General features: G+C 38.5%; 1 protein-coding gene across 1 annotated transcript in view; it reads right to left on the bottom strand.

Moving 5' to 3' along the window:
* Positions 1–25,725, bottom strand: part of LOC134198713 (protein angel homolog 2-like) — a 71,485-nt gene that overhangs the window by 31,861 nt on the left and 13,899 nt on the right. The window lies entirely within an intron of this gene.

Genomic DNA, 25,725 nt, shown 5'->3' with positions numbered 1-25,725 from the left:
AAGCAACTTCATAGCTGTAATTCTTAAACAAAAACCCTTTCCACGGACATTAACGAAATAAATAAAACGCGATAAATTTTTTATTTAAGCGTTTTTGAAGTAATTACTTAGGTCGAGAGAGATGACAAACCTTTCAGGCACACGATAAGTACTTGGTTTATAAATAAATTTGAATTGATTCATTTATTGCACGGTTAGTTGGACAGGCCCAAGGATAACCAGGTGTTAGGTGGTAACTGGGGCCTATGGACATCAATACGTCAACGTTTAATATGGGTACCTTGAGACAAAATGTCTTATTACCGGTTTTGATTTAAAACGACTTCCCCACCCTTCAACCCGAAACGATTCTCCGTATAAAAAAAGAATCGTGGTTTTTAAAGGTTTAACTTTATCTTATTTACGATTTTGTTTCTCATAACGTAATTCTTTTCAATCAAGATTGCATATATCCTATATGTTTAGTTAAATCTAAACTGAATCGTATTTATGATTATTTCACGATTAACCTATCCATAACTTCCTACAGAAACGCATGACTTTTTCGTTATAGAAATAGGGTAGTGGTACATTTATCAGGCAATTAATTAATAAATATAAATATATTCAGTCAAAAAGGTAGGTATCCGGAATCAATGATTCGTTTATAGTTTCAAACATTTTTTTGTTTTTGTTTTAATCGTCACAACTGTTTTTCAATTTGGCCCCGAGTTTGAGTTTCATCTGTTAATTAGATTAAATACAATGCTGTTTTAAGTTATATCATACCTAGTGTATATTACGAATTTCATAATGGACAAAGCATCTAACAAAGAGTTTCGTCTTAAATTTTGCATCGCCAATAGAATTTCGTAATCGGAGTCACTGAAGATGTTACTTAAGGCTACATCAAAATACGTGCTTATGAGTGGAATAAATCGTTCAAAAGCGGTCGAGATGTGGTGGATGATTTGCCTGGCTCCGGGAGGCCATCAATGTCTGCAGCTGAAGTTCACATCGCAAAAGTGAACATAATAGTGATTGAAACAAAACTCTATAAATACCGTCGAGCAACCATCAGACATGGCTACAGTCGACCTCATTCTTTTTCCTAAAGTTAAATTACAACTTTGTGGCACCCGTTCTCATTCGGTAGAAGACATAAAAGAGAATTCGCGGAAAGCAACTTCGCAAAAAATATTTTGTTAATTAGATTATTCGTTGGCGTAAGTGTCTCGTTTCTAAAAGAGCATACTTTGAAGGTGATAAAATAATTTTAGATGAATACCTAACTAACATTTTGTGTATTATATTATTGATATTTTCTCGACAAGTTTTAATCGCCAAGTTCTACGAGAGGTGACCAGTGCTTGAAGAGCTTAAAAGCACAGAAAGTGGTTTCGAAGGATCCGACAAAACATATTTCGGGTGTCGGCCGCTATGCGTTGCCCTGTCGCTTGGGTCGGATATGTAATTAGCGGCGGCAACGATAAGAGAGTTATCGTGTAGCCCCGCTTTTTCATGAGTATGTCTCTAAATATTCCAAGCTGTTTAAAAAAGTCTGTACATTGGCCAAGTCATTGCACTTAGGCAATCTTATAAAAAATGCACCTGACAAAATTAAAATGACTTGGAATATCATTAATAGGGTGACTGGGAATGTCAGAAACAGCAATGCTGACTTAACTTTGAAAATCATGATCGAATAATAACTTCTCATCAAGAAGTGGCCAGTGCCTTTGAGCATTACTTTGCTGATATCCCAGCTTCTACTATAAAATCTTTAATTTCATCTCCTACCGCCGCCGAATCATTACTGCAAGATCATGTTGATAAATGCAGTGTTAACTTTAAGTTCACAAATATTGATATAAAGGACATACTTAATTGATAATTTCAAGCTCATTAATATTAAGAAAACTGGTGATTTATGGGGAATTTCAATTAAGGTTATAAAATCCATCTATATATATAAAAATGAAACCCGTTTTCCGTTGTCACGACATAACATGAAAACGGCTTGACCGATTTGGCTTTTTTTTTTGTAGTTTTCTAATACTCTGTACAAGGTTCTTACGGAAACAAATATTAAGAAAATCTCTCAGAAAGATTGAAAAATATACATTTAATTTTGCATATTTTAAAAAACGCGCGTAACGAATGTCAACGTCATTCAATTTAAAACAAAAAATCTGTGGTAATCTGTGACACCACATCGATAACCGCGCTAACAAATGTCAACGTCATTCAATTTAAAACAAAGGAATCTGTGGTAATCTGTGACAACACATCCATAAGGACTTTTTGGCGGGAACGCGAGGAGTGAAGTTGTGTGATTTGTTTTATTTTGTCTATTTAGTGTTTCTTCAGGTTTAAATGTGTAATAACGGTGGTTTATTAACTGTTTAATATCTGTGAAAGTGCACAAATGTGGGAAAATGAAACAAAGCTGCTGGACGCAACTTCTCGGATTCCTCCAAAAAGTCCACTGAAAAAATCTCAGTAAATGACCACAATTTTACTGCGATTATATTTCATCCCATATCATCTCATTTCATTAAATTTCATCCCAGTTGATTAATGTTTCAAATTAATCATCTTCATTTCATTTCACTCCATATTATCATTTTTCATAAAATTAAGAATATAAAGTAAAATAAGACATGACTTAAAGGTCTTAGTTACCAGGTCATAAAATCTCTTAAAAAAAAAAAAAAGGACTTTTTGGCGGGAACGCGAGGAGTGAAGTTGTGTGATTTGTTTTATTTTGTCTATTTAGTGTTTCTTCAGGTTTAAATGTGTAATAATGGTGGTTTATTAACTGTTTAATATCTGTGAAAGTGCACAAATGTGGGAAAATGAAACAAAGCTGCTGGACGTAACTTCTCGGGTTCCTCCAAAAAGTCCACTGAAAAAATCTCAGTAAATGACCACAATTTTACTGCGATTATATTTCATCCCATATCATCTCATTTCATTAAATTTCATCCCAGTTGATTAATGTTTCAAATTAATCATCTTCATTTCATTTCACTCCATATTATCATTTTTCATAAAATTAAGAATATAAAGTAAAATAAGACATGACTTAAAGGTCTTAGTTACCAGGTCATAAAATCTCTTAAAAAAAAAAAAGGACTTTTTGGCGGGAACGCGAGGAGTGAAGTTGTGTGATTTGTTTTATTTTGTCTATTTAGTGTTTCTTCAAGTTTAAATGTGTAATAATGGTGGTTTATTAACTGTTTAATATCTGTGAAAGTGCACAAATGTGGGAAAATGAAACAAAGCTGCTGGACGTAACTTCTCGGGTTCCTCCAAAAAGTCCACTGAAAAAATCTCAGTAAATGACCACCATTTTACTGCGATTATATTTCATCCCATATCATCTCATTTCATTAAATTTCATCCCAGTTGATTAATGTCTCAAATTAATCATCTTCATTTCATTTCACTCCATATTATCATTTTTCATAAAATTAAGAAAATAAAGTAAAATAAGACATGACTTAAAGGTCTTAGTTACTAGGTCATAAAATCTCTTATAAAAAAAAAACACATCCATAACCGCGTTAATAATAACTTTATTATGTTTTTAATAAAGTTCGTTTTGTTTTAAAGACTAAGAAGTTTTTTGTTTGCTAATAAGTGTTTGTTAATCATGGTAAGTTCACTTCACTTCATATCGATTTTTGGTAACTTTTGGTGACTACACAATATTACAATTTTACATGGTTATATAGAAAATATATGAGATCTTTTTAATTTCAGTTGGATTTTCGTTTTTAACAATGTCACCAACCAGACGTACAAACTTAGGCCGCAGAACTCGAAATACAGCAAGTCAAAGAAATATAAGAGCAAATCAAACTGATGAGCAACGCGAAGCCCGAAATGAACTTCAACGGAATCGAAATCAACATAGAAATGTTGTTTTTAATCCCCACAGAGCTGCATTCAGTTATAATGTGGCAATTGATTACAGTTCAGAGCAAATTGTTGCTATTGGACTAATGAATATTGTGTGTCCACATTGCAATGCATTGAAATTCAAAAATGAAGCCCCTGGATTGTGTTGCGCCAGCGGCAAAGTCAAATTGACGCCATTGGTACCACCACCAGAGCCACTACATTCATTGGTTTCCGGAAATGGGCCAGATTCTAATCATTTTTTGACTCATATCCAGCAATACAATAATTGCTTTCAAATGACGTCATTTGGCGCAACAAAAGTTATTCGAGACAATTTTATACCTACTTTCAAGGTAAGTAAGTATAATGGCAAACAATTTTATTAAGTTATACAACCATGTAGCTGGTGCAAAATATGTTGAGCCAGTGTTGTGTAGACGTGTTTATTTTGTAAACAATAAGTCAAATACATAATAATAGTCTATAACCCAATGAGTTAATCAGCAACATTTTATAACATGTTGTATTTCATAATGGCATGAGCAAGGTGTTCCAATACTTGGTAAGGCCTACTACCTAAAGCTGCCATGGAAAGCTGCTGTTCAATGTCGAGGTTTAAAGTAGTTTTAATTTGAAATGATGTAAAGTATTGTGGCAGTATTTTGCGAGCCACATGGTGGTACAAACAATTTGATATACAATTACCTAAATACATATTTATATTCTTGCAGATTCAGGGTCAAATATATCATAGAACAGGTTCCTTATTGCCAGTGCCTGATGAAGACTATAAATTTTTGCAAATATATTTGATGGGCAATTCAGCAAGAGAAGTCGATCAGCGTTGCGCACACATCAACTCAGTGAAAAGATCCATTGTGGAACAACTTCAAACATTTTTCCATCAACACAATGAATTAGTTGCATTATTCACAACTGCATTAACTACCCCATGATCTGTAAGCGAAGTAAAATGTCCCTTCGGAACAAGGTGACACTTTACAAAACTTGCATAAGGCCCGTCATGACTTACGCGAGTGTGGTGTTCGCTCACGCGGCCCGCACACACATAGACACCCTCCAATCCCTACAATCCCGCTTTTGCAGGTTAGCTGTCGGGGCTCCGTGGTTCGTGAGGAACGTTGACCTACACGACGACCTGGGCCTCGAATCAATTCGGAAATACATTAAGTCAGCGTCGGAACGATACTTCGATAAGGCTATGCGTCATGATAATCGCCTTATCGTTGCCGCCGCTGACTACTCCCCGAATCCTGATCATGCAGGAGCCAGTCACCGTCGACGCCCTAGACACGTCCTTACGGATCCATCAGATCCAATAACCTTTGCATTAGATGCCTTCAGCTCTAATACTAGGGGCAGGCTTAGGGACCCCGGTAACCGTACTCGTCGAACTCGACAAAGAGGTCGACGTGCAACCTAACCCATGCATCAGCCCGCTGAGTTTCTCGCCGGATCTTCTCAGCGGGTCGCGATTCCGATCCGGTAGTAGATTCATTCGCGAAACAATTGCTCTTGAGTTGTTAGGTCTCCTTCGGAGGCGCTCGGGCAGTTGTTAGCAAATCCCACCCCTCTTGGTTGAGCCTTTGCTCGCCCACCTGTCCTGGTGAAACTGGAAAGGCCTTCGGGCCACCAGTAAACTTTCAATCATAAAAAAAAAAAAAAAAAAAAAAACTGCATTAGACCGCATGCCATCAGATAATCATAAAATTGTCATCAGAGCCGATAAGGCGCCTGCAGGACAACATGCTGGACGTTTTAATGCGCCAACAATTGATGAAGTGGCTATTGTCGTCGTAGGAGAAAATTTAGAAAACCGAGACATTGTTTTACATCGGCGGAACGATCAACTTCAGCGTGTGTCTGAAACACATCGCTCATATGATGCCTTACAATATCCTATCCTATTTTGGCAAGGTGAAGACGGCTATCATTTTTCAATTAAGATGATAAATCCAGTTACAGGTAAATTAACAATATATGTTTACTACATTATATGTTTACTAACATATGTTTACTAACTTAAAATTTATATTATTAACACAAAAAATTGTTTACAGGTGCTGAAACGAACAAAAAAGTTAGTTCAATGAATTATTATTCATATAGACTGATGGTTCGGCAAAATGAGGATAATCACATCTTAAAGTGTCGGCGTCTATTTCACCAATATGCTGTGGATATGTATGTGAAAGTTGAAACTGAACGATTAACATTTATCAGGTTGAACCAGGCAAAACTCCGTTCCGAGGAATACATTCATCTTCGGGATGCCATTAATGCTGATGGAAATGCACAGAATGTTGGCAGAACAACTATTCTCCCAGCAACATACGTCGGAAGTCCGCGACATATGCATGAATATGCGCAAGATGCGATGTCTTATGTACGACATTATGGCACACCAGATTTGTTTATCACGTTCACATGCAATCCAAAGTGGACAGAAATTCAACAAGAATTATTTACTAGACAATCACCTATTGATCGCCACGATATCACTGCAAGGGTGTTCAAAATGAAATTAAAATCACTCATGGATTTCATTGTTAAGCATCGGCGAGACGCGCTGTTGGATGTACTCAGATGAGTGGCAAAAACGCGGATTGCCACATGCACATATCCTCATTTGGTTAGTTGAGAGGATAAGACCAAATGAAATTGATAATGTGATATCAGCAGAAATTCCCGATAATAATGAAGACCCACTGTTACATGAGGTTATTACAAAAAATATGATACATGGTCCATGTGGAATATTAAATGCCATTTCTCCGTGTATGGTTGAAGGAAAATGTTCAAAACGCTACCCAAAACAATTAGTAGCAGAAACTATTACTGGAAATGATGGATATCCACTTTATCGCCGCCGATCCATTGATGACAATGGAAAGACAACAATAGTCAAAGTAAATCGACAAGACATTGAAGTTGATAATCGTTGGGTTGTTCCGTTTTCGCCATTACTCTGCAAGGCATATAAAGCACACATAAACGTCGAATTTTGCCATTCCGTAAAATCTATTAAATACATTTGCAAGTATGTGAACAAAGGTAGTGACATGGCTGTCTTCGGAGTTGCTGCAGAAAATTCAAATGATGAAGTCACTCAATATCAAATGGGCCGCTATGTTAGTAGTAACGAAGGCATGTGGCGTATATTTTCGTTTCCTATACATGAACGACACCCTACTGTTGTTCACTTGGCCGTACATTTGGAAAATGGTCAACGGGTGTATTTTACAGATGCAAACGTATTACAACGAGTTGACAGGCCACCATCGACAACATTAACCAGCTTCTTTGAAATGTGCCAGAATGATGATTTTGCCAGAACGTTACTTTACTCCGAAATGCCAAGATATTATACCTGGAATCAATCATTAAAAAATTTGAACAACGAAAACGAGGACAGCCAGTTCCAGGTTACCCACGAGTATTTTCCACCGATGCACTAGGCCGTCTTTATGCAGTGCATCCCAGTTAAGACGAGTGTTTTTATTTGCGTTTACTGTTAGTCAATGTTCGTGGTCCAACATCATTCCAACATCTGCGAACTGTTAATGGTGTATTGTGTGGCACATACAGAGAAGCCTGTCAACATTTGGGATTGTTAGAGAATGACACTCATTGGGACCACACTCTCGAAGATGCTGTGATTTCGTCAAATGCTAAACAAATACGAACATTATTTTCTATAATTTTGTCTACATTTTAGTGTGCAGCTCGCCTAGCCTTATATTTGTAACTGCACGCACTAAATTATAAGAGTATTACACGAATTGTCGACTTGAACAGTTCTCTTTTATTTCACCTACAACACTCCAATACATGGCGACCCTTAGCCAGCAGTTAAAATTTTGCAACATACATAAATTACGAGAGTAGCTGAATAAATTATGAAGAATATTATGAAGAATAGAAGTTTGTAAAACGAGAAGAGGAAAGAAGATTTTCAAATAACCGAAAATGAAAAAAAAGAAGAAAAAAATAAACCCTCACAGAAGATTGATTTGGATGAAGCGATGAGAACAATAGAAGAAGACAGAAAAGGGTGTTGCTGCCGGGAGCCGGGAGAATGCTCAAGCCTTATGATGAGAGGATATGCAGGGCGCCGGGAGATAAATTGTACGGGTCCGAGGTGGAACAGCTAGGAGTCAGCTCGACTCCAATGCTGAGGAGTTCAGTCACCCATGCTACGTAAGACGTCATGACCTACATATACGTTGACAGTAAATACGTGCTTACTGCAATGTAAGTTTTTGCTTTGATATTGTAATATTTTTTTTCCGTTATTTTAGTGTTCTCTATTACGAGTATATGTTGTTATTATTTAGTTCATGCGAAATTTCTTTATATTTAGTTTAAGGAAATGATGTCACGATAATTGCGAGATTTACATGCTAATTTAAAATATTTAAGAGAATATGTAGTAAAACTTGGTCCAAATAGGCGTACAAGAAGATTTAGGTTTTAAGAAACTAGAGGAAGCTCAAAAAGAATATAGTAAATTGGAGTGTATTTTGACTCAACCGAATCAAGAAATTCAAGATCAGAAATTAGATTATAATCGTAACTATAATTGTTATGAAAATAGCACAGGTCAAAGAACTTCACATATCGTAAATCGAGGTAAACACTCAGGCGATCAACGCCAGCGTCAGCATTTTCGCGGACGGCCGATGAATAATCAGCGTGTACAGCATAATACGCAAGAGTCCAATGTCCAAGACAACTTGCGCAACGATAACGCAAATAATTATGACAACTTAGAGTTTTTTCGCACCTAAACAGTGCACTCATTCGATTTTTAGTTATAGTAATTTTTGTGTAATTAAGTGTCAACTTAAAAATAGTAATATCAATCTTAATTTATTAATCGATCTAGGAGCTAGTTTATGTGTACTTAAGTATGAATGGTTGTCGCGACATAAGAATTTATTGAATTTAGTAAAACATGATAAGATAATTATAAAAGGAATTAGTGGTAATTTAGAGTCTATGGGATATATTTATTTAAATATTATAAATAATCATGTGAATTTTGCACAACGCAGCTGCAGATGCATTGAGCCGGATACCTATTACATCGAACAGCTTAAAGGAAATGCAACAGCATGTAGTATCGTTCATGACAAGAGCACAGGCTCGTAGGTTACGAATTGACTGTGACCATAATAACATGACTACGGAGGTATCCTCTACTCCAAGGCCTGATCAACCTAAAGTAGTGGAAATCCTCAAACGACCAATTGACGGCGTTGAATTGATTCTATTTTCTAATTAAAATACATTAAAACAGATAGAAAAATTCAAACATTTTACTAGTGATAATGGTAATTGCAAATTCGTGCCTGAAAAATCAGCAATTTTTATAATTTCTCAATCGTTGTCTACCGTAAGTGTGTTAATGAGAGAATTATAACGTATTTGCAAGCAAATCAAAATAAACATGCTCGTAATAATTAAAAGCAAGCGCTATGAACGATTTGTAGACAATTTTATAAAGGAAATGAGCCATTTGAAAGATTTTCCCAAGTTACTTGTTATTAAAGACGTGACAAGTATTACTGATCCGAACAAAAACAGTTTCACTGTAAAAAATTGCGCCAAGTCCACGTTTATAAAACTCATCTCAATAACATTTGCACTTTACAAAAAAAAGAAGACTTCAATAGCTTTCATTCTCTACAAAAATATGTGAAATACAAAAAAATACCAAGAATCCGTCATAAAGATGAAAAAATAAAAAAAAAATTGTTGAAAATTAAAAAATAAAAAAATAAAAATTTTATCGTACTTGGCGCGCGTCATTGAGTACCCCAAATTTTTCAGGATAAATGAACATCCTTTCAATGTTTAGAAATTTATAAGTAGGTCAACCTATGAAATGCATAAATGTAATTAATGAATTATTATTTCATAATAAGTTTTACAAAAGTTAAGTAAAATCGACATCTCATACGTATGTTATTTGAATTTTTTTCATTTCCCACCACTGAAGTAGGAAACTTATGGAAATGAAACGTCAACCAAAATTCGTGCCACTGTGACGTCATCTGGCCACAAAACATGGCGGTTTTAGTGCTGTACAAAAGATTTCAATGTTATCAGGTTTTATCGATAAACGTTCTTGGCTCATTTTATTTTAAATATTGTTGAGTATTATTTATTTGTAGAATTTATACTTTAATGGGAAGTAAGTAGGTATATTGTTATGTGCAAATATGATATGATTTAGATGGGTGAAATCTAAGACAAGTTCGTCCTTCGAATTTGCCAAGTAAATGATATGATGTTTTTTAAAAGTTGCTACACTGATTTTATAAAGTTGTTGTTTGTCGCAAAACATAAAGATATGGCGTAGTTCAAAGCCATCTACCCATTTCTAGCATGCTAAATGTTATCGTATTTTGAGTACGTGTTTTTCTTAGACTATTACAATCTATTTTAATTGTTTTGCTGACTCTAAAGTCCGTAACACACTACTGCAGCGCACCCCAAGGAAGGTGCGCCGCACCATTTGAATCACTTTCACTTGAGAGTGATTCAAATTTTAAACTTATCAAGGGACCACGTGATAAAAAAAAAACACCTACTGGGGTAGCAAGGGGGCGTGTAAATAGCCCTCCTGCGGCGGGAGCATATAAAGCGGGGTTGTAGAAAGGCGTGTAAATAGCCGTCCTAAGCGGTATGTGACAAATGTTTGTCACTTATAATTAGCGGAGCGGTAAAACTATATAGCGGTAAACAAAAGCTAGTAATCAAACTAAAGATATAAATTAAATACACATAAGCGAGCGGGCGGGCGAATGATTACACGGAAGCAGCAATAAAATGGCAATAAATTAAAAGAACTTGCACTCACCTGTAGACCTTGCCAGTGACTGTCGTGCGGGCGTCGGCGATGGAAGCACGCGGGCGGCGGGGGGGTGAAGCTCACGTAGCTTTTCGTAAGCACATGCACCACACAATATACAAGTGCCGCCATCTAGGCAGCTAGCGGTAAAGCGTGATCGATCGGGTAGAACCCCGCTTTGGATAGTCGCGGTAATTAGTTACTGACAAACTCCAAAGGTGGCGCCATCCCAATAATTCATTAGCATCCTATTACTAATCCGCGCGCAACCATCCTGCCCGCCTTGAAAGTTCGCAGGACTTTCAAAAAATATATAAAGATACTAAGATAGGAAACATAAAGCTTAAATAGCGGGAAGTTATTTGAAAAGAAACAAATTTTAATTAATAATAAGCCATCATGAATGTTTACGAGTAGAGTTGAAGCGGTTGATGACATGCGGTACTCTAATTTATTCTAGCGGTAGCGGATATAATTTTACAACTGGACGTTTAAGAAATCCAGATTTCGTTTTTACCAAAGCAACGCGTATAATGTTATCGACACCTGGATACACCTCTTGTATAACGCCAAGTGGCCAGCGGAGCGGTGGAATGTCATCTTGATGAATAAGAACTACTGTCCCAACCTTCACGGGGTTATCTGATGTACACCACTTCTGTCTGACTTGCAACGTATGCAGGTACTCTAATCTCCATTTCCTCCAATAGGAATTAACCAAACTATCTAACAACGCTTTGCGATTAGTTAGACTCATCTGATTTGCGGATAATTCAGACGCGGGTAAATACTGCAAAGGAGTGGACATCAAAAAATGTGCGGGTGTGAGAATTTCGGGGTTGGGATCTGCGGATAAAAGACATAAAGGTCTGGAATTCATAAGACATTCTATTTGATTCAACACAGTCAACATCTCTTCGTAAGTGAGAATTTGTGCGCCTATTACTCTATTTAAATGAGTTTTAACGGATTTAATGTTTGATTCCCATAAACCTCCAAAATGTGGAGCCCGAGGTGGGATCATCTTCCAAATGATTCGGTATTTAGTTAATTCATCATTCCATGCGGATATAAAATTATTTGAAACTAGAAGTTTGTACATTTCATCTAACTGAGCCTTTGCGCCAACAAAATTAGTGCCATTATCTGAATACATGAAAGAAACTGGACCTCGACGAGATATAAAACGTTTGAAAGCGGCAAGAAATGAGTCCGTTGACAAATCCGAGGCTAACTCAATATGTATAGCCTTTGTCGTTAAGCATACGAACAGGCAAATGTAAGCCTTTTGTGAATGATGACCACGTTTGCGTACAAGCGTTATCTTAAATGGGCCCGCGTAATCTACTCCCGTGTGACAGAAAGCTTTGGCCTCCATTACACGGCTTGACGGAAGGTCAGCCATCATGGGAGTTGGGTGTGAAGGTGATACACGAAAACATGATTTACACATATGCACTCTTTTTCTTATAACGTTTCTAGCGGACAATATCCAAAAGCGTTGACGAATAATGGACATCAAAAGGTCCGGACCGGTGTGCAAGTTTGTATTATGAAAATAATCAACAATAATATTTATTATGTGATCGTGTTTTGGCAATAAAGCGGGGTGTTGCGTTTCAAACGGTAAATCAGAGCTCGAAAGTCTACCCTGAATACGCAAAATTCCATCTTCGTCAATAAATGGACTAAGTTTACGAATATTTTTCGAAGGTAAATCTAATTTTCTAATGCTGGCAATATCATGACCAAAATATTTAGCTTGAAGAGCTCGAATAATAGCTTTCTCAGCAGTATTTAAATCGAATGCGGTTACAAACTTGTTTCGCGGTAATTTTCTGATAAATCGAAGTACATAAACAACACAGTGAAGAAGTTTTGACCATGACGAAATTCTCAACCCAAGTTGATATATTGGGGAATCTTCGACAACAGTTAAAGCGGTAAGTGTTACAGATTTTTTCATTTCAGGTATGTCACTTCCAGATTTACAAGGTACAAAAGGTTCAATAGGCCATTGTGAAATAGGATAGCAGGCCCAAGAAGGACCCTGCCACCAAAGCGAGTTATTAATAATTTGTGACGGTAAAAGACCTCGTGACACACAATCGCTAGGATTTTCCTTACCATTAATATGAAAAAAGCGGTCAGGTGATAAATTCTCCTGAATTTGAGCGATGCGGTTTCCTACAAATATTGACCATCTATGCGGGGAAGATTTAATCCAAGAAAGAGCAATTGTAGAATCTGAGAAAGCGTATATAGCGGTGATAGGATGTAAAGAATTATAAGCGTTATAAATAAGTTTAACTAATTTTGACAAAACAAGAGCGGCACAAAGCTCAAGGCGAGCTAATGTAGTTATCTTAACCGGAGAAACCTTTGATTTTGAGCACAATAATCTTAAAGTAATATCTCCTGTGGGATCTGTAATGTGTAAATAAACAACGCAACCGTAAGCGTTCAAGCTTGCATCACAAAATGCAACAATATTTACTTCACAGTCTTTAAAAACTCCAATATGGCGCGGTATTGCGATAGTTGAAAGCAATGGAAGCTCTTTCACTAGTGAAGAGTAGCGGTAAATAATTGTATCTGGAGGTGTATCATCCCAGTCTATTTTAGAATTCCAGAGTTCCTTAATAAGCAATTTAGCGAACAGTATAACTGGAGCAACTAAACCAAGCACGTCGAACAAGCGTGCGACTAAAGATAATATTGTTCTTTTAGTGCACTTTTCATTAGTGTTTGAGCTCGTCATAAAAAATGAGTCATTAGCGGGAAGCCACGCAAGGCCTAAAACTTTCATGGTATTATTAGCATCATCAGAGAAGCTTACAGAAGAGCGGTGCGTTTCTGGAAGGCTATTAAGAAAGGCAGTGGAGTTACTTGCCCATTTTGTTAAATTAAAACCTCCTGATTTAAAGAGTGAAATTAGTTGTTTCGATAGTTTGATAGCTGAAATATCTTCGTGTAGGGATGTGACGAGATCATCCATATATAATTGAGACTCAGCTACACTAGCGGCTTCCGGATAACGATAACATTCTTCTGATGCTAATTGACGTATAGTACGCATTGCTAAATAAGGTGATGACTTTAAACCAAAGGGCAGACAGTTAAAAGCGAAAATGCGAAGTTTATCATTTTTAAAGCGGTACAATATTTTTAAATATTTATGGTGGTCTGTGGTCACCCTAATGCGTAAGTACATTTGTTCCACATCAGCGCACAGTGCCACAGGGAACAAACGAAAGCGTAGTAAAAGCAAAAATAAGTCTGCCTGTAAATTTGGACCAGTATGCATGACGTCATTAAGTGACAGTCCACTAGATGTTTTAGCACTAGCATCAAGAACTACACGTAGTTTAGTGGTAGTCTTGCTTGGGCGGATAACTGCATGGTGCGGTATATAATAACCGTTATCGGTTTCCTTAGCGGTGTCGTTAATTTCAGTTAAATAACCTTTACTAATGTAATCCTGTATAACGATATCGTAATCATCGCGGAGTGAGGGTAATTGAACAAACTTACGTTCGAGCGAAAGAAAACGGCGGTGAGCAACAGTATAAGACTTGCCAAGGTCAGCGGGATTTCTACTAAATGGTAACTCAACCGTATATCGGCCATCATTATCGCGGGTAATTGTAGAAATATATTTGTTTTCACACTCGGCTTCCTCAGGGCTAAGATGACGCTCATGAGGAATCTCCTCTAATTCCCAAAATTTATGTAAAAATGACTCAAGGTCTTTATGCGTTATAGATGAAAAAGTTTTATTTAAAGTGAATGCAGAATGAATTTTTGTATTTTCGAAAGCGGGTGGATTATCAATATAAACTGTACTAGATAGTCACAAAGAGGTATTATTATCATTTATAACAGAAAAATTATCATGTTGCGGTTTCATAATGCCGGTGTAACTCACTTCAGGTACGTCACCCATAAGAACATAACCGAAGGTTGTTTCTACGGCAGGTGGCGCTAGTGAGCCAGTATCTATACGATTACCTAAGTATATATATGGAAATAACTGAGCACCTAACACCATATCAATCACACCTGGAACGTTCCAATTTGAATCGGCAAGCGGTAAATTACGTATATGATTCATATTTGAGGAATTTATAAAATAAGCGGGTAATTTATCTGTAATACAGTCTACTACTAAAGCGTGAATATAATATTTATTAGGAGAAAATCTAGATTCAATATTTAAATAAACATATCCGTGAATCGGGCGAGCGGTTAATCCAATACCTCTAATATAAGAATTATTTAAAGGTATAATCGGTAATTTAAGTAATTTACAACAATTGACAGTTATTAAATTATTTTGGGAACCATTATCTATTAAAGATCTAACTATTTTACGTTCCCCTTTATTCGAGTGAGCGTATATTTGAGCGGTTGATAATAAAATATTACTATTCGATTTTATTTCCGAACTGTGAGTCAACGTGGTAGCGGTCGTATTATTTTGTTGTTGTATCGTTCTGTTAGAGTGTAAACAAGTATTCGAAGCGGCATCATGATGATCGTAACTCTGAACAACAGGTTGAGATTGAACCTGGGACCGACCGTAATCGGGCCGCGCGGCATCACTCGGAATTCCATGTACCTGCGACCGACTGACCTGCCTGTCCATATCAGCGTAGTCATCCGATGGACTGGGTACGCTTTTACTTTTTCGATTCGCCCGTTTATTACCAAAACACAACAAAGTATGATGATATTTCTTACAATTATTGCATGTTAACTTTGATTGACATGCTTTTAATGTATGCGATAAGCTTAAACAATTGATGCAACCCTTGTGCGATTTAATAAAATCATAACGTGCTTGCGGTGAAATCATATTTTTAAATTCATTACAACGATATAACTGCGTGTGGTGCGAGCTCGAGCAAAGATCGCACGTAGATAACGAAACCGGTTTGTTAACCCTTTCAGTGCGGACTGGGTCATTATAACTACTAGAAATAAACGATTTGTGATTTTTAGATTTCTCTATGTTACACTTCGGTGCAGAGCGTTCTAATATTTTTATCTGATCCTGTATGAATTTAATAAACATTTCAGTTGTGGGTATTTCAATACCACGAACCGATGCTTCAAACGAATGTAAAGTTTGAGGATCCAACCTTCTCAGTGAGCATTGTAATAAAATAAAATCAGTCAAATCAAGTAAATTTAATTGTTTTAAAGCGGCAATCGAAGATGAAATTTTTTCAATGAACATATTTAAACTATTTGCGGTAGGTGAACAATTTTTTAAATCTAATATATTATTCAGATAATGACATCCTAAAGCTCGTTTATCCTGATATTTACTAATTAGATTCGACCAAATAATATTATAAGTTTCACCTGTGGGTATTATACCAGCGGTTAACTTTAATGCACTATGTGTTAATTTGCCCATTAAATACTGCACACGTTGCGCATCAGACAGTTGCGGGTTATCGTGAATGTTAGCTTTAAAAGCCTGGTAAAATGTTTCCCATCCTTCAAGAGAGCGTCCGTCAAAGGAAGGAAGTGAAATTGTTGGCAATGTTACATTTATGGCGGCGGTAGTTCTCATTACATTTGACGAATTACCAATTGTAATTTTGTTACGAGCGCGTCTTACGTAATTATATAACGTGTCAAAAGACGATAAAGCTGCGTATTCAGGCTCAACTTCGGGGTTTTGCTTCAAATTTAAATCATTGATATCATCCAAATTGCTTTCAAATCTAACACGCATGTCATCAATCGATTCTGATTCGGCAAGAAAAGTTTCAATTAATTCCGAATCAAACTCCGAAATATTTTTTGATTTATTATATAAATCATTAATTTGTGCAAATACTAAATTATTCTTCGCGATAAGTTTCTTTAGTTGTCTATTTTCCATAATGAAGTTATGAAATAACTGACTAAAAAATAACACTAAATGAACTAAGTTAATAAATATAATTCAATATGCGGTTACGAGTTATTACTAATAGCGATGAATATAATTAACTTTTACATACAATACAATACAGTAACAAAATGGCGAATGGGGGTAATCATAAATTAATTCTAATTCTAATTAAAATTTAAGCTGGATCTAATCCAGGCTCGCAGGACCAAACTATGGGGTAGCAAGGGGGCGTGTAAATAGCCCTCCTGCGGCGGGAGCATATAAAGCGGGGTTGTAGAAAGGCGTGTAAATAGCCGTCCTAAGCGGTATGTGACAAATGTTTGTCACTTATAATTAGCGGAGCGGTAAAACTATATAGCGGTAAACAAAAGCTAGTAATCAAACTAAAGATATAAATTAAATACACATAAGCGAGCGGGCGGGCGAATGATTACACGGAAGCAGCAATAAAATGGCAATAAATTAAAAGAACTTGCACTCACCTGTAGACCTTGCCAGTGACTGTCGTGCGGGCGTCGGCGATGGAAGCACGCGGGCGGCGGGGGGGTGAAGCTCACGTAGCTTTTCGTAAGCACATGCACCACACAATATACAAGTGCCGCCATCTAGGCAGCTAGCGGTAAAGCGTGATCGATCGGGTAGAACCCCGCTTTGGATAGTCGCGGTAATTAGTTACTGACAAACTCCAAAGGTGGCGCCATCCCAATAATTCATTAGCATCCTATTACTAATCCGCGCGCAACCACCTACAGATCATTTATTCATTATTAAAAACTTCATTCCTTGTGACTTCCTCTCTAAAATCACTTAATTATTAAATATATTTTAACGAATTTACAATAGTGCTTTACTCACTGCGGAATAAAACTATTTTATTTAAATAGTTCCGAAGAGATTTTGTCGGTAGCCTTTTTCCCGAAATATCTAAACAGAATGTCTAAATATGTTTTGATGACATATTTTAATGAGGAATTTATGATTAGTGTCATTCCGACCGAAAAATGGTGTCCGATTTTTCGGATGAGGGCTCCATAATGAATTTAAATATATATAGATAATAGTTTTGGGGCATCGACTTTCTTGAGATCCTATAAAATATGTTTTAATTATTATTTTTGTATGTTTTAAGCATGATAAAATTAGAAATTTTATTTAAGCAATCATATTAAATCGATATCAAAGTCAATAAATAATGTACAACCCAAAACAGACGGCCGAACTGACGTGATAATGACATTTGGCGCTCTAAACATGGCGGATTTTCGGCCTCATTAGACAGAGACGGAGACATTTACGTATATTCACGTTTCATTTTATGTACGCACTGAAATACTGTTATATTGTTTTCCTGCGAGTTAAAGTGCTGAGTAAGAACGAGATAGATATATGTTTATGTGTGTGCCTTCAAAATGGGTGCTATTTATATAAGCAATTGTACGTATAGAACAATATGTCGTGTCCCTACTATATAGGTCTATGTTTCCCACTCATCTTTTATGATTTGAACTAAACACCCTCTCGTGTTCGCTTATACAAATACAAGCTACTTACGAGTCGATACGTATGTATAAGTTGGCTTCAAAACATTTGAAAAAATTCTCAAAGATGTTTTTCAAAGGGTAGAAAAGAATAATAAAGTTTCAGCTGAATCTAAAGGGGTCGAACGCAAAAGTGGTCGATTTGGCATATAATAGCCCATAGGTATATAGTGAGAGCTGTTGAAAATTACCGTAGTTCTGTCTCAATTTCTCATAAAACGCTAACAAGAGCGAAAAAGACAACCTGGGTAACTTTTTCAGCTTTCACTATATATTAAAGCAAAATGGTTTTTTTCTCGGGTTGAAATTCTTCCGAAAAATTTTGGGGTACTCAATGACGCGCGCCAAGTACGATAAAAATTTTATTTTTTTATTTTTAAATTTTCAACAATTTTTTTTTAATTTTTTCATCTTTATGACGGTTTCTTGGTATTTTTTTGTATTTCACATATTTTTGTAGAGAATGAAAGCTATTGAAGTCTTCTTTTTTTTGTAAAGTGCAAATGTTATTGAGATGAGTTTTATAAACGTGGACTTGGCGCAATTTTTTACAGTGAAACTGTTTTTGTTCGGATTTCATATCTTTTTGTTAAGTATTATTTTTTGCTCATTTATTACTTAATAAAAATAAATTAATTATAGTCACTCAGCTTAAAAGCTAATGAAACGCTCAATTAATTAGTGTTTTAATGTTAGGTGCCCGACTGGCATGAGACTCTCGGGTTGTCAGTTCCGGTATCGACCGGGGACGCGTGTATTCCGCTTCAAAGTCTGGCGCGCACTAATTGGGGGTGCGAATGATGCAACAGATGCGCGGGCGCGGGTAGCGCGGGGTGGGTCGTCGCGGCACGGACCTGAGTCACATTCTCTTTGGCTGCTGTTGCCCCGCGAAACGGAACGTTGCGTTACATACTCCCCCTCCAAGTTGGGAACGCGTCCCGAGTCCAACTTGGGACTGTTAGTCTGAAGACGCGGCCTTCCTCTCTGCCTCTTTGGCATAATTGGATCCGTACTTGAATTTGACGGAGAGTGGGTTAAATCCGCGGTGTGATACTTGCCGATGACATTGTTTGACAAGTCTGCTATGAAGTACGTTGTAGGACTAACTATTTTTACTACGCGATACGGGCCATCTCGTCGTGGCATGAACTTACGTGTTACACCCCTAGACGCATAAGCAAGCCATAACGAAGGAAATACTCTTCCAGTAGGACTCGGGAGCAAGCCACGGCGGTGGCATCAACAAGTGCGTAGAGTTCTACCCATCTTGTAGCTACATCCTCTACCAGGAGTACCCATCGCCCCCCCTGCTCTCCTTCTGGCAGTGGCCCGAACAAATCGATTGCGAGAACCTCTCCTCGCTGTTGAAGCACAGGAGTGAGCCTATACGGCGGTACCGATATAGGCGGATGATCACCGGTATCAATGTGGTGCTCGGCGTAAAGGGTTGGGGCTCCCCCCACCCTAAATATGTCTCCATTCTGCTGCAATAAATGTGATAGCTGCTGCCGTTCATCGGAGCCAAGCATAGAACCCTTATCATCACGCAGGAAGTCAGCAGTAGAAGCAAACATGCATGGCTTAGGGCACTCATATTCAATTGGATATGTAACCCGTTTTCCCGAAAAATGCCAAGTGGATGAAGCAAAGTCAAGCACAATACCTGCCGCCACCAAAAAATCCATGCCAAGCAAAGTTTCATTATTTTGAGCATCTGGAGCAACAGTAAATTCAAGGGTTACTGACCTTTCGGGACTTATCCTTACTTCTAGAGTAGTGAGCAAAACTCGGCGGGTGCGCGCGGAACCGTCTGCAAGCCTCACCCGACGCCTGGTTTCCTCACACGGATGGTTATGCTTTAACAGCAATTCATAAAGCAACGCACCGGCAACGCTACTCTTAGCTCCCGTATCCAACAAAGCACTACCTCGTATACCTAAAATTTGAACACTTAAAATTGGTCTTAACCTAACCTGGTGCTCAGTAGAGTTACTCTGGGCAACACTTTTCACATTAGAATTAATCGTCGAAAAATGTCCGACGTTTTCCATGGTCACGCTATTTTCGTTCATCATGGTCACCCTATCGCGGCCACTTGGTACCTCGGAATAACTATGTTTTGGTTCGGTACCACTCGAGTAACGCATCAGGGGCCTATTCCTAGAACTAATATTATTGTTTATATTATGATTAAGTCTAGAATAATTTTGAAGTCTAACCTTGTTATCAGTACCGAAAAAGCGCGGAGGAAGAATCGCCTTAAAATCGGTAGGATAATAATTATTTTCATTATCAACAAAACATTGTTTACGATTATTAATATAAATGGACGACTTTACGGTGTTTGAAGTGCAAGCTGTATGCAACGAGCTGTCGCGATGAATAGAGTTCACTGAACTTGACAGCTGTGTATTTACTTTACCAATAGGTAAATCGGATGTGACTGATCGGGTCCGTGCAGCGTCGACGGCGTAATAACTTGCGTTACACTTTGTACACTGAGACCGAGTAACACGAGGATACAGCTTGCGTATTTTCGTTGTCGAATTTCGTTTTTGACGCTAATTTTAAACACTCATCACGAATATGTCCGTACTTTTTGCAATAAACACAGAACAGTCTTTTAACAATCGACGTAGATGATACATTATCAGTGTTCGTGTAGCGAGGCGCGGGGACTCGAACGGTGCTCGGCGCAGCGCTGTCGTCGCGTGGCGGGCCGCCAGCGGCGCCCGAGTTGAATATTTTCCGCGGCGTCATCCGCGCGTATGTATGCTGCGAAGTCGAAGCACCGGCGGGAACTTCGCCTACGGTACTACCCGATGAACGTGGCGTCGCTCGCTGAGGATGATGAATAAATTCAGGCGGACTGGTCTCGTAGATGGAGTCCTCGATATGGCGCGTTTTCTTTAATAACGTGTCGTATGAAGTTATTTCGTCTCTTCTTAATCTTTTACGAACACGACGGTGTAGAAGGCCGTAAAGCATATCAATTTGAACTTTCTCACTAAGGTCACCAGGTGGGAGTCGAGCTAGTAGGGCTCGTGCTCTGGCAACGAAGATCTCCGTCTTCTCTCTTTGTCCTTGCGACATTTTGAAGAGCTCTAAGTAGACTCGATGGGGCGGTCTGCAATCACCGAAAGCGCTTCGTAACGATGATAAAGCGTCGTCCCAGGAAGTGATGCTAGCTTTAACGCCTTGCCACCACACGGCTGCATTTCCGGTTAGTAACATTGAGAGTCCTCGTAACGCGATGGCGTGTCCTACGTCAGCACAATCTTTGTATGATTCGACCGCGTCAAGGAAACCGTCGAGTGAGTCGCCGGGCGCTCCGCTGAACCGCGCCGTGCATGACGCGAAGTTCCCAGAATGGTGAGCGGGCGTCGAGGAAGGCGGCGATGTCGGCTCCGACGTCGGTGTTGCTGATGATTCGAGTTGAGTTTTATGCTCAAAAACTCGGTCGAGTAGGCGTTCGAATGCTGCCATTTGACTTTCTTGTAATGACGCCATGTTGTTTGCGGTAAATGTTGGCGTCGGTCCCGCGGTTGAACCAATTTCTTCTTCAACGTCTTGAAAATCGGATTGACGCCGTGACTGACGACGAGTACGTGTCGTAGTTACGTAGATTCACTCCGAAGTTAAAGGGCCCGCGCTTGGGCTGCCAGTTTAATGTTAGGTGCCCGACTGGCATGAGACTCTCTCGTTGTCAGTTCCGGTATCGACCGGGGACGCGTGTACTCCGCTTCAAAGTCTGGCGCGCACTAATTGGGGGTGCGAATGATGCAACAGATGCGCGGGCGCGGGTAGCGCGGGGTGGGTCGTCGCGGCACGGACCTGAGTCACATTCCCTTTGGCTGCTGTTGCCCCGCGAAACGGAACGCTGCGTTACAGTGTAATAATAATCAACATCAACTTTTACAAATTTAAACCGAATTAAATTTTGTTTCAAATCTGAAGGGTAGATGACGCTGTTCTTAATTATTTCAGAATTTAAAATTAAAATCTGAAAGCCTTGAAACATCAATCCGCATAAATGTAATTTAAAAACTACAGTAAGAGGCTTAAATAAAAAGCTGAACTTAACTCAGCCTTAATTAGAATTTTCTTCGGAATTCAATAGTAAAGTTCAAGTTATTTTGATGAAATCAAAACCGAAATATTCATAGCATCTTAAACAATCACCTACGAATAAATATTAGTTATTATATTATTTATTATTCGTAGACAATCACAACGGTTTTATAGTTTTGGGAAGGGATTTTTTGTAACGCCATCTCGTAAAGTATTTCGGTATTACATTACAAAACAAAATTGTTTCTCCAACAGTAACAACAGTACTTGCTTCGGCAGTACTTAAACTAAAATACTAACAGTAACAACATTAAAGTTATTTATTGTATAAACCGTTCAATAAGAACTGCAAACTATCCCCTTGAAGCTACAGTTTATGTAGGAATAATGACTTTTTGGCGGGAACGCGAGGTGTGAAGTTGTGTGATTTGTTTTAATTTGTCTATTTAGTGTTTCTTCGGGTTTAAATATGTAATAATAGTGGTTTATTAACTGTTTAATATCTGTGAAAGTGCACAAATGTGGGAAAATTAAACAAAGCCGCTGTACGTAGCTTCTCGGTTTCCTCCAAAAAGTCCACTGAGATCTTAGTAAATGACCACCACCATTTTACTGAGATTATATTTCATTCCATATCATCTCATCTCATTTCATTTCATCCCATTTGATTAATGTCTCAAATTAATCATCTTCATTTCATTTCACTCCATAATATCACATTTCATTTCACTCCATAATATCATTTTTCATAAAAATATGAATATAAATTAAAATAAGACATGACTTAAAGGTCTCAGTTACCAGGTCATAAAATCCATTACAAATAGGAATAATTCCAGCGCACCCTGGCGGCCTTAGATTACCATTCTCGAATATTTATAGTCTGTGGCATGTCACTTTTTACATCGAAAAAAGTCAGGATCGAAATTTTTGAGCGAGCCATAGTTTGTGGTGATAAAATTAATAATTTCAAGTAGATTAATTGTTGTAATTGATATAACTAGTTAATATCAGTAAAATAAAGTTGTGAGTGATTGATATAATATACAATTTAGGAACCAGAAGTACCGTAGAATTAAATAAAATTTCGCAACCTCAAAAAACTGTTCTGCTCACAGTAAACACAGTCGGTAGTCTGGCGCTCCGTTTACAACGGGATTTTTGAACGGAACTTGGCGCCAGATTCTACCGAATCTGTGGATAGATAATAGGGTACTTGATTGGGTTTTATCGAACTCAAAGCTTGAAATCAGTGCTTGTGACGACCCTTTAGTGAAGGAGGATGTTCATCATAAATCGTTCAATATATTTCTGTCTTTAAATGATATAAAACAGTTAATAGTTCAACCTAGGTTAAAGTATTGCTTCCACTCTGGAAATTTTGAGTCTATTAACTCGTCACTTGCGGATATAGACTGGGACAGCTTTTTACTAAATTTTTCCATTGACGAGGCCCTCGATAATATTTATAAGATCTTATATGACGTAATCGATAAGCACGTTCCTCGAAAGTATTATGCTCCTAGTTTTGCAAACTTAAAAATAAAATTACCCCAGGAGGGTACCACCCTAGGTGGAGAATCCCTCCGTCCTTCCAACAGAATTTTTAAATTCGCTGGAATTGCCCGGCTTACCACCTCATAATCTGCAATTAAAAATCGGATCAGTAATTATTATGTTACGTAACATAAACCAGCCACGTCTGTGTAATGGCACCCGGCTTGCGGTGAAGAAATTATTGAACAACGTCATCGAAGCCACAATTTTGAAAGGGAAGTACAAAGGCGAAGATGTTTTAATCCCACGCATCCCTATGATACCGAACGACATGCCATTCAGCTTTAAACATTTACAGTTTCCAGTGCGGCTTGCATTTGCAATGTCAATAAATAAATCTCAAGGGCAGTCGCTAAGTGTATGTGGCATCAACCTAGAAAATCCATGTTTTTCACAAGGCCAATTATATGTCGCCTGTTCCCGTGTCGGAAAACCATCAACATTATTTATTTACGCGCCAGAACATAAAACTAAAAATATAGTTTATCAAAAAGCATTAGAATAGAGAGAAGCAGGTGAAGGGTATAGAGGCTATTAGTTGCTTTCTAGAGCGCACGTGGTGTTGAGCTCATTTTTTACTTCAAAATGTAAAGTTGTTCAATAGCGATTTGTAAAAATATGAGTGAAATTGAACCCTATGGAATAAACACTACTATGAAAAGATATATTATGTTGTTTTTTTATTTAATAAAAATTAGTAAAGTCCTCAGGTATGGCGAGACCAGGGAAATAAGGATTCATTTTTATATGGAGGATATTATAGATTCCAGTTCAAATTGAATAGGTACTCATACATAAGATAGGTCAGCTATACAAAATAAAGTAGTGCATCAAAGCTAGGTTAAGGCGGTACGAAGTTCGCCGGGTCAACTATCTGAAATAATTTGACATGATAGACGTTTACGTAAACTTTACAGGAAAAATAAAACGATGTCTCTAGGTAGCAGCACTCTTGACAATTATACGTACTTGATTGACGAAATTTTGTTCAGAACTCTCCGACTCTCTCTTGGTCGGTTTTGTGACTATTGACGATGATTTGCCATTCGACTTCTTCCGCTAGTTATTGATATAATCCCACCTTACCTTGCTACAATATTTAATGACTGTATTGATTGTGATGTGTTTCCTGATCTAATGAAATATAGTAAAATAATACCTTTCTTTAAATCTGGTAGTACTTTTGACCCCTCTAACTTTAGGCCCATTTCAGTACTACCTTTTTTTTTTTTTTTTTTTTTTCGGGTAGAGGGCCGAACCTCCTACGAGGTCCCCGCGCAAGAGGGGCGCGCGGGGTATGTGAGACTCAACGATCTGCATGGTGTTGTGAGCAGACCGCGGGCCCAAGGATTTTAGGACCCACCCACTAAACGACTCCCCTGCACTCTTACACCCGACGTCCGATCCCCTCCGAGGTCAGAACCCGGATGAGGTAGGGGGGCTACCGCGGTCAACACTACAACCAGACGGCGCGGCTCACCCCAAGGACGCCCAGCCGACGGAGCCTTCGAGGCGAATCGAAGGCTCTGAAACGTCGGCCGTCTCGGTACGGCAGCCCATCGGGCCGCCCAGACGGTGCCGCTGGTGTCCCGGAATACCCCGCTGGACCAGAACCAGCCTGCCGGGTCGGGACGCGATACACCGTCGACCGGTCGCTCTATTCACTCCACGGCAGCGCGCTAGAGTGCTGGTAGCGCGCCGCGCGGTCTCACCCCCTCAGGTCGCCCCTTGACCTTCACCGGGGGGAGGCCGCCACCTACAGGGGCCGGGACGTACGGGCGTATTCCCGCCTCCGGCCCCCGGCTCGACGGCGACGGATCGGTGCGGAAAGGGAAGAGCTCTCCCTCTCTCGCTCCGCCGCCTCCTTCTGCGAGATGGTG

The sequence above is a fragment of the Bombyx mori genome, chromosome W (genome assembly GCF_030269925.1).
Source record: "Bombyx mori chromosome W, ASM3026992v2".
NCBI lineage: Eukaryota > Metazoa > Arthropoda > Insecta > Lepidoptera > Bombycidae > Bombyx > Bombyx mori.
The sequence above is the reverse complement of the archived record's forward strand: the minus strand, read 5'-3'. Positions and strand labels throughout refer to the sequence as shown.